General features: G+C 45.2%; 2 pseudogenes; both read left to right on the plus strand.

Annotated features, from left to right (window-relative positions):
- The first annotated feature begins 1,059 nt into the window (after positions 1-1,059).
- LOC147963787 (uncharacterized) lies at positions 1,060-1,923 on the plus strand (annotated as a pseudogene).
- Positions 1,924-9,625: 7,702 nt separating this feature from the next.
- LOC125516489 (uncharacterized) lies at positions 9,626-10,182 on the plus strand (annotated as a pseudogene).
- The last annotated feature ends 217 nt before the right edge of the window (positions 10,183-10,399 follow it).

A 10,399-nucleotide genomic window follows, 5' to 3' on the forward strand; every position in this document is an offset into this window, starting at 1 on the left:
CCCCGCTGCATCACAGACCGGGCGAGGAGACAGATCGGAGACGGGCTCCTCTCTCTCTCTCTCTCTCTTTCTCTGCCACAGGAGGCTCACGCAAAGAGAAAAAGGGGGAGGGAGGAGAGCTCGCGGGAGCGGTGGCTATCAGCCCCGTCTCCGATGGCCGGCGGCCGGCCTAGTACCATGGCGGCCCGGTGAACGGGACAGCAACGCCCGGAGAGAACAAAGGGAGATGAGCGGCGCGCGAGGGGAGGAAATGGATAGGGTTTCCCCTCTCCCCTGCCGTTTCGGTCGGTTTTGTTCGCCCGCAACGAACGCGTGGCCGTCAGATCCAATCCGACGGCTATGACGCTAACCCTAGCGCTAGGATGGGCCACTGGGCTGAAAGTGGACTCGCGCGGCTGGGCTCTGGTTGGCTGGCGCGCTGAGCAGGCTGCGAGCGGCTCAGAGAGCAGGCCGTGGGCCGCTTTCCTTCGCTGCAGGCCTTGCGCGCCAGGCTGACGCAGGGGCTCAGCTGCCGCTTCTGTATATATATTTCCAGTGCTTTTGTCCATATTTTGGGCAGATTTACAATAGTTTTTCTATGCAATTTTCTTTTCCAACGAAAAATTTTGTTTAGCAAATAGAAAAGTGACAGAAAAGTTTCTGAAAATGCAAACAGAAAATTTTCAGAAAAGAAATGTTCATGAATTTTTATAAAGAAAATAGTAAAGTTCATGAATTTTTTAAGGAAAAGTTTCTGTAAAGAATTAAAAGTTCATGAATATTTTTCCACTGCGTAAATAATTAATGCTCTTTTACACAGAAAATAAAAGTTTAAATAGAATTATGTTTTTAAGAGCATGTTAAAGTGATTATTAAAATGAATATGATTATGTTATTTTTTATGACCAACGTTGTTTAATAACATGATCATGTTTTATTATTGAAATTTAAAGGTGCATTTATTTCTAGTATTTTGCCCAGCGGTAATATAGATTTAATTGCATAGACAATTATATGTTTAATTTGACCAACGTTAGATTAATGCATATGATTGTTATATTGATGTCACTTAAATTGTGATTTCAGGAGGCTTTCACTTGATGAGTTGCCTAAAAGAAGTTCCGACACTCAGAGGTGACAACCACACTGAGTGGAGGAAGAAAGTTGAACTGGCATTTGTTTGTGCTAATCTGGACTGGGTTTTGGATGAACCACAGCCGGTCAGACCTACAGAGCCAGTAAGAGAGACTACTGATGATGATGCATGGGATAAAAGAGGGGGGGATTATGCTCCTTTGGAGATGTCCTACATCATAGACAATCAAAAGTGGGTCAATGCAAATAAAAAATGCATGGCCTTTATAAAGAATACAATTGAGAGCACCATTGTGGGCCCCATTGCAGAGTGCACTTCAGCAGCGGAGTTGCTGACAAAGATAAAGAGCCACTTCACTGGCTCTTCCAAGATATATGCCACCCAGGTGTTAAAACAACTTGTGACAGAACAATACACAGGTGGTGGAATAAGAGAGCACATCCTGAGGATGAGCAATATGGCAGCAAAGTTAAAGCCCATGGATGAGGATCTGGAGATCAAACCAAAGCTCCTGGTCCACCTGGTCATGGCTTCACTGCCAAAGGAGTTTGAAACTTTTTTTGTGAACTATAATATGTCACCTGGAACATGGGACATAGAAAAGACAATTGCTATGTGTGTCCAAGAAGAGGACAGACTAAAAGCTTCACATGGTGGAACACTCAACTATGTGAAGGATCATAAGAAAAAGAACTACAATCAAAACAACAAAAGTTCTCCTTCAAAGCCACAAGGAAAAGCTCCCTATCAGCATCAGCGTCAGCAACAATCTTTCCCAGTGGACAAAGACACTTGTCTCCACTATAAGCAGACCGGGCATTACAAGAAAGACTGCCCTGTTTGGCTGAAGTCCTTAATGGCAAAGCAAGGTAACAACATTGTTTCCTTAGTTAATGAATCCTTGTACACACAGTTTTCGAAATCTACTTGGTGGATTGACTCAGGGGCAACTGTTCATGTTGCAAATTGTTTATAGGGATTCCATTCGACCCGGACTACGCTAAGAAGCGAAGGAGGCATTGAAGTAGCCAATGGAATAAAAGAGGAAGTTGAAGCTGTCAGCGACATCTCCTTGGAGTTAGCTGATGGATTCAATCTTCTACTTAGAGATGTTCTTTATGTTCCTTCATGTAATAGAAACTTAATTAGCGTTTCATGTTTGGACAAAGAAAATTATGAGTGTTATTTTGGACATGACAAGTGTGCCATCTGGTATAATAATGCTTATGTGGGTAATGCTTTACTACATGATGAGCTTTATTTGTTATCACTTCGTGAAAAAGTGCATTCCGTATGAAATGTGAATGAACATGTTTCAGCGTCGAATAAAGAACAAAAGAAAATAAAGAGAACATTCGACTCATCGAAATTATGGCACTGTCGCTTGGGCCATATTTCAAAGGGGAGAATAGAAAGATTAGTCAAAAGTGAAATTCTTCCACAGTTAGAATTCTCAGACTTAGAACAATGTGTAGATTGCATTAAAGGAAAGTATATAAAATAAATAAAAAAAGGTGCAATCCATAGCACAAGCACACTAGAAATCATCCACACTGACATTTGTGGACCATTTCCGGTGAAAAGTGTGGATGGATATGACTCGTTCATAACATTCACAGATGATTACTCTCGCTATGGTTATATTTATCCAATCAAAGAAAGATCTGAAGTGTTGGATAAATTTAAAATATTCAAAGCTGAAGTTGAAAATCAACATGATAAAAGAATAAAGATAGTAAGGTCCGACCGTGGGGGAGAGTACTATGGTCGACACACTCCATATGGCCAAGTCCCTGGACCTTTTGCAAAGTTCTTACAGGAGACTGGCATAGTCGCCCAGTATTCAATGCCGGGTAAACCTCAGCAAAATGGGTAGCTGAAAGGCGCAACTGTACACTTATGGATATGGTGCGCAGCATGATGAGTTATTCCAACTTGCCATTGGGATTATGGATCGAGGCGCTTAAAACCGCCATTCACATTCTCAATAGAGTACCAAGCAAGTCAGTGCCCAAAACACCGTACGAGCTATGGACAGGAAGGGTGCCCTCCCTACAACACTTCAGGGTGTGGGGGTGCCCTGCTGAGGCCAAAATGTTTAATCCAAACATTGCAAAGTTAGATCCCAAAACAGTAAGTTGCCACTTCATTGGCTATCCAGACAGATCAAAAGGTTTTCGTTTCTACTGCCCATACATATATACAAAGTTTGTAGAAATGAGACATGCAGTCTTCTTTGAGGACGAAATGATGAGGGGGAGCTTGGTAGCTCGGAAAATTGATCTTGAGGAGAAGAGGGTGCATGCACCTAATCCGATGATTCAGGAGCCATTTTTCTCACTACCAGTTGCAACTCCACCCATGACAACTATGGGGGTAGACCTGGAACCTGTCCGTCAGGAGCCGACTGAATCTGTTGTTGAGTATGAAAGGGAGGTGCAACAGCAAATTTTAGAAGAAGTGCCAGAAGTTGAGGCACAGAATGTGCCAGAAACTGAGGCCCTTAGAAGGTCTACAAGACCAAGAAAGTCAGCTATTTCTACTGACTTTAAAGTTTATAACACAGAAATGGTTCATATGGAAAAAGATCCCACCTCATATGAAGAAGCCATGAGAAGCCCTCATTCATCGAAGTGGATGAAGGCAATGGAAGACGAGATGAAATCGATGAGTTCCAAAGATGTTTGGGACTTAGAGGAAATTCCTAAAGGAGCCAAAACAGTAGGCTGTAAATGGGTCTACAAAATTAAGTATGACTCTAAAGGGAATATAGAAAAGTATAAAGCACGACTCGTGGCAAAAGGATTTACAGAAAGAGAAGGGATAGATTACAATGAGACATTTTCTCCAGTCTCATGTAAAGATTCTTTCAGAATCATAATGGCATTAGTTGCTCTTTTTGATTTAGAGTTACATCAAATGGATGTTAAGACGGCATTTCTGAATGGTGATTTAAAAGAAAATATATACATGAAACAGCCTAAGGGTTTTATCATGGAAGGCAAGGAAAATATGGGATGCTGCCTGAAGAAATCCATTTATGGATTAAGACAAGCCTCTCGGCAGTGGTATCTAAAGTTTAATCAAACGATTAAAAGTTTTGGATTTTAAAAATATTGAGGATAATTGCATTTATGCAAAGTTTAGAAATGGGAAATATATTTTCCTAATCTTGTATGTGGATGATACCCTGCTTGCTATGTTAGTCTACTACAAGAAACAAAGAAATACTTATCCTCAAATTTTGACATAACAGATCTTGGTGAAGCATCATATGTTTTGGGCATAGAAATTCACCGAGATAGGAACAATGGAGTCTTAGGACTATCGCAGAAAGCATATTTAGAAAAGGTTCTTAAAAAGTATAATATGCATGCGAGTAAAGCTACACCTTCTCCTATAGTCAAGGGCGATAGTTTTGGGAAATTCCAATGTCCCAAAAACCAGTACGAGATCGATCAAATGAAAGCAGTACCATATGCTTCGGCAGTTGGCAGCTTACAGTATGCACAAGTGTGCACTCGCCTTGACTTAGCTTTTATCACCGGGGTACTCGGTAGATATCAAGAGAATCTAGGCATGGAGCACTGGAAGATGGTAAAGAAAGCATTGCGTTATGCGCAAGGCACGAAGGACTACATGCTAATATACATGAGAAGTGATTCCCTAGAGATAAAAGGGTATTCAGACGCAGATTTTGCAGGGGACAGAGATGATAGAAAATCCACGTCAGGATACGTCTTCACTCTCGCTGGGGGAGCTATTTCGTGGAAAAGCTCCAAGCAGTCGATAGTTGCATCATCCACGATGTATGCAGAATTTATAGCATGCTTCGAAGCCACGGGGCAGGCGATATGGCTAAAGAAATTTGTACCCGACTTGAAAGTGGTAGATTGTATTCACAAACCACTAAAGATGTACTGCGACAACCAACCCGCAGTATTTTACGCTCACAACAACAAGTCGAGTAATGCTGCCAAAACAATAGAGATAAGGTATTATGTTGTGAAAGATAAAATCCAGGATCAAACTATAAGTCTCGAGCATATAAAAACAAAGGATATGCTTGCGGATCCGCTAACGAAAGGCTTACCACCCAATGTGTTCAAGGAACACATAGCCAACATGGGTTTAAGGGAAAGCCTTATGATTCCTGGATAGGCCCAAAAGGAACATAATTTGCTTCTGATCATAACGTATGTTGTAGATGTATGATTCTAACGGCAATTAAGCTGTGACGATGAAACATGCTCTATGTACCAATATGTGATGAAACAAATAAACTAGAAAGTATAAGGTTAAAAGTAAAAGTTGAGATCAAGGGGGAGAATGTTAGGTTGATCTCTCCACCGAGTGGGCTCAACGGCCCATCGGGCCCTGATCTATTCTCGCCCTGATCGGGGGCGCCCAACCGTTCTATGGTTGGTGGGCCCCTGTGACCTGCGATATATAAAGAGGTGGGGGGCGGGGCGCACGGTACAAGGTTCACCGCGCCGCCAGACTCCCCACCGATATCCCCTTCCGATCTAGGGCAATCGCAGTGCTCACGGGAAGCACCACGGCCACCTCTCCATCTCGATCTCTCTGCTACCACCGGCCTCTACTTCATCATAGCCGGCTCTGGATCGAGCTCATCCGCACCCAAGGAAGGTAGGTTACCGGAAAGATCTAGCCTACACGATCCAAGTGGGTCTATCATGAAGCACTTGAACAACCTTGTTGTCATCATTAGATCAAAATGCCATCAGAACAAAATGTTGCTGTGAACGGATCCTTGGTGTAAAATTTGGACACGAATTACTCTGAATACGGCTGAGCATCAACCGGTGTGAAGAGAAAAGAATAAGCACACTGGTTTGATACTGCACATCCTTGTACTACAAATCATGCGCAAAGGCTAATTAAGGCTGGTCAAGATTAGTGTAACTTCGAAGAATGTAAAACAAAAGTAGGATATTCCAGATGTGCATTTGATTTCTGATAGGCAGCACGATGATTTTAAATAGCAGTGGAGGTTCATATTTCCCATAACCTGCATACGAAATAAATAGCAGTGGAGGTTCATATTTCTGATAGCCATATGCAAGTTTGTCTGCCTGAGCCCTGAGGAACGGCAGAACAGAGCTCTGCTCCTTGAGTAGAACCCATAACCTGCACGCAAATATCAACAGAAAGTTAGCAAGACCATCTGATTCCTGAATACGAAATAAATAGCAGATACTGTGACTTGTGTGAGGAAAGCTGCATTATCGTGATCGTCGGTTCTAGCACGGAGATGTGTGCTGGAGATGTGGCATGCATGCCGAATGAATTGGTTCGCTGGGAGTAACAAATAAACAGACCTTGTGTGATATTAATTAGACGGCTTGCACGTGCATCTGCTCTTGGAGACAAGCCTCATTAGTTTATCAACAAAATCAAGCCTTTCAACTTGGCATTTCTGCTCCATTTCGTCCATGTGGGCACACATGCGAGCATTGCACTCCCTCAACAGTGTGCATACCGCCTTAGCATCCTGGTGAACACAAATTCCCAAAGTGCCGCAACAATTGATCAAATAAGATGTGGATCGACAAGTGCTGGTAATAAGCAAACAAAAGACAATGGATAGGTGGGGGTGTGCTGATCTTACCATCTCCGGATATAGTCTGCGTACATGTTCTGCAAATTCTTCTGCAGAGCATGGATACTGCTCTGAACTTAGTTCTTGATCACTGGAAATAAATGGGTGCTGCTCGTTGTGGGCACGGGCACTTGCGATGCGTTCAGCATTGCTGACAGTGTATCCAACATCGTCGCAGCGTAGACCCTGCTGGGGCATTGGTGATATCAGCAATATCTGGCAGAAATCACATATTTGACCTGAAGGCGAAATCAAATCACAAACTAACATGCTTTCGAAAATATTTCACTCTGCTGACCCTTTCGTGTGGCGCACGACAGATAGGCGCCGCACACTACTATGCAGCGCCTCTACCTTAGGCGTCGCACCTCCTGCCAGCGTGGCAGCCCTGGTCCAGTTGCGGCCCCACAGACAGCACTGCAGCGCCTAAGGCTTGGGTGCCACACTTGTAATGTGCAGCGCCTAGCGCTTAGGCGCTGCACAGTGACTTAAAGTGCATCGGCCCAGAGAGCAGCGGCGGCGCCCCCATCGAATCCCCTCCCCCCCCCCCCCCCCCACACACACACACATCCCTCTCAGATCTGAAGATTTGATCCGTGGATTCGATCTCCAATCCATCCTACTAGGTAAAGTCCTCCGTTCCTTTTCTTTTCCTCCGTAAATTTGTTGCCATTTTAGAGATTTGTCCAAGATTTGATGGAACCCTTGATTTGCTTGATTTGCTTGATTTAGGATGTGTAGTCATAGTGATAGTACCGTAGTGTTGTTGCTTAGTTCACAATATATGGTTCTTGTTAGTGAAACCCTAGATTGTTTAGTTTTTTTAGATATATATGAGATGCCTATTTTTATAGATAACTATGAGATGTTGAGTTTTGTAGACATATATGAGATGTTTGTTTAGATATATATTAGATGTTGAGTTTATTGAAATATTAGATATTGAGTTTATTTGAACACATATAACATATTCATTGTGTGAGAATGAGATGTTGAGATTCTTGTAATTGAACACATATTAGATGTTTAGTGTATACCGATATTTGAGATGAAGATGAACTCATATATGTTTATTGTTTGAACTTTGTAAGGATGGTTTGGCTTCTCGAAGTCGACGATGTCTACAACACGAAACACCGGGCCTACATGATGCGCGAGAAGGAGATGGTAATAACAAGTAATCTAAATATTTTGCAAATTTGCCTTAAGTTGAAATTTACATGCCCTAAGATTTGTCATTACTTGTTTTTTGCAGAAGCTTGAACCTTTGAAGATTCGGTATCACGGGGTCTCTGGTCCTGCCATGCCTTACGATGAGCGGTACACACCGTACATCAAGCAGGCAGGACTACTCCCGTGGATTTAGTTGGTCAGCCGGTCCACGCCGAATCTGAACGCTCCACTGGTGTCCTCTCTTGTTGATCGGTGGAGGCCGGAGACGCATAGTTTCCATCTTCGGACTGGGGAGATGACCGTGACGCTCGAGGATGTCTCGTTGATCACCGGTCTTGCTATCGACGGGATGCCTCTCTGTATGAGCACCGATGCTGATGGGTGGCGCAAGCAGATGATTGCTCTTATCGGTATGGCTCCTACCAAGGCTGAGGCTGATGTAGAGGAGGGAGAAGAGAAGAAGAAGAGGGAAAGGAAAGCAGCCGGAGCTGCTTTCACATGGATTCAAACTCACTTTGTGACGTGCCCTCCGGATGCCACTGATGATGTGATCCAGACACATGCTCGTGTCTACATGTGGTATGTTGTGTCGAGGACTTTGTTTCCTGACACCACTGGCAAGAACGCTCCATGGATGTGGCTGAAGGCGTTGACCATCTTCGATAGCAAATGGAGCTGCGGTTCAGCGACTCTTGCCTACTTGTACCGACAGGTAGTTGGTCTGTTTTGTGATCAACTCATTTCTTCATTAGCAATGCAAGCTTGCTGTCAAGTTAACATTGTTTTTCTTTCATATGCAGCTGAACGATGCGTGTTGCAGGATCACAGGTAGTGCAGGAATTGGTGGTAATATGCTTCTACTTTCTATATGGAGCTGGGAGCGTCTGCCTGTTGGACGCCCGAAGAGCGTCAGGTTTAATCCTTGGTATGAAGATGAAGATGACGAATTACGGCGCCCCACTTGGGCTTACAAGTGGGATGTGGTTTCCGAGATGACGAACGATGTCAATCTCATGTACCAGAAGTACATTGCCGAGTTGGATACGATTACGCCTGAGCAGGTAACGAGGTCGTTACTTCAGTCATTTCTCATGTTTGCCTGAAAAAAATTCACCAATTTTGCATTGTTGCCCTATTTCATAGGTGGAATGGCAGCCATATGGCGCCGATGACAGACTTGGGTACACCCCGGAGTTTACCATCAACCCGATCACTACTAGGGAAAACCTTATACACAGAATCTTAGCAGCAGCGCGGTTTAAAAACAAACGCTACTGCTAATTAGCAGTAGCGAGCTTGAGAAAACCGCGCTACTAATAACCTGATAGTAGTAGCGTGGGTTTTTACCCCTCGCTACTACTAAGTTATTTCCACCGTGCCTCCCGGGACCAGCCGTAGTAGTAGCGCGGGTTGTAAAACCTACACTACTACTACGTGGATAGCCATAGCGCAGGTCAGACACCTGCGCTACTACTAGTCTCCCACGCTACCCACCCCCGCCGGATACACTCCCACCCGCAACCGTCCCACACCACTCAACCCATGTCTGTCTAAAAAAATCCACCAACGCCGATCCAGATCCCCTCCGCCTCCATCCCCCGCTGCGTGCGCCACGCCGGCGGCCGCGTGGCCGCCACTCCCCGTCTCGCGCCGCTGCCCTCCCCTCCCCCCAGTCCAGCGAGCTCGCCGACGAATCTCTTATCCATCATATCGCCGTCGCCGGCCGCATCCCGTCCCAGCCCACCTGCCCGCCGATGGCCTTCTCCTCGTTCCCATGGCCGTTCCACCGCCGAGCCGGTGGCAGCGGCAGCGGCGGAACCGGCCCAAGCAAACCCTCCGCCGCGGAGGGGAAGGAGGAGGACGCGGAGGAGCTTGGCGTCACACCGCAGCTCCTTGAGTTCCTCCGGACACTCTCCCCCGACGCGTTCAAGTCCTTCCCCTCCAGCTCCACCAAGGCACCCCCTCCTTCCTCCCTTCTCGATTCCGCTCCCCTGCTAGTTCCCTCTCAATTACCGGCGGTGCTATGCTTTGTCGTAGGAGGATTTGCGGAGTCGGCGGCCGAGCTCTCGGACTGGCAGCAGCGGCACACTGTCCTCGTGCTCGCCAGAGCCAAGGTAGGTCTCCCGCGGATCTCGTCCTCCGCTTCGCCCAAGACAGAGATGGCTCTCAGGTCTCAAACTGTAATTTGTGATCCCTGCAGGAACTCGCTAAGGTCTGCTATGATCTGTGCCCACGCCACATGAAGGACAAGCAGTTCTGGACATACATCTTGTCGCAAGCTCTTGCCTCGTTAGCTTTCGCCCATGTGTGAGTGCATTGCTCCAGTCCAAGTGCTCAATTAGCTTCATGCTGGTCTTGATTTTGTGAATCTTCAGTTAGGAATTCTAGTCCATGGTGCTCCTTAATACCCAGCAAACTATATTTGTACCTAAACATGATCGTCCCAGTTGCGTGTGTACCATTGTGCTGTTTTGTATATATAATAAACATCCAGCAAAAGGGATTGGCATCTAAAGATGAGAAATTAT

Source organism: Triticum urartu, chromosome 6A, assembly GCF_056163025.1.
Source record: "Triticum urartu cultivar PI428250 chromosome 6A, HENAU_Tu73, whole genome shotgun sequence".
Taxonomy (NCBI): domain Eukaryota; kingdom Viridiplantae; phylum Streptophyta; class Magnoliopsida; order Poales; family Poaceae; genus Triticum; species Triticum urartu.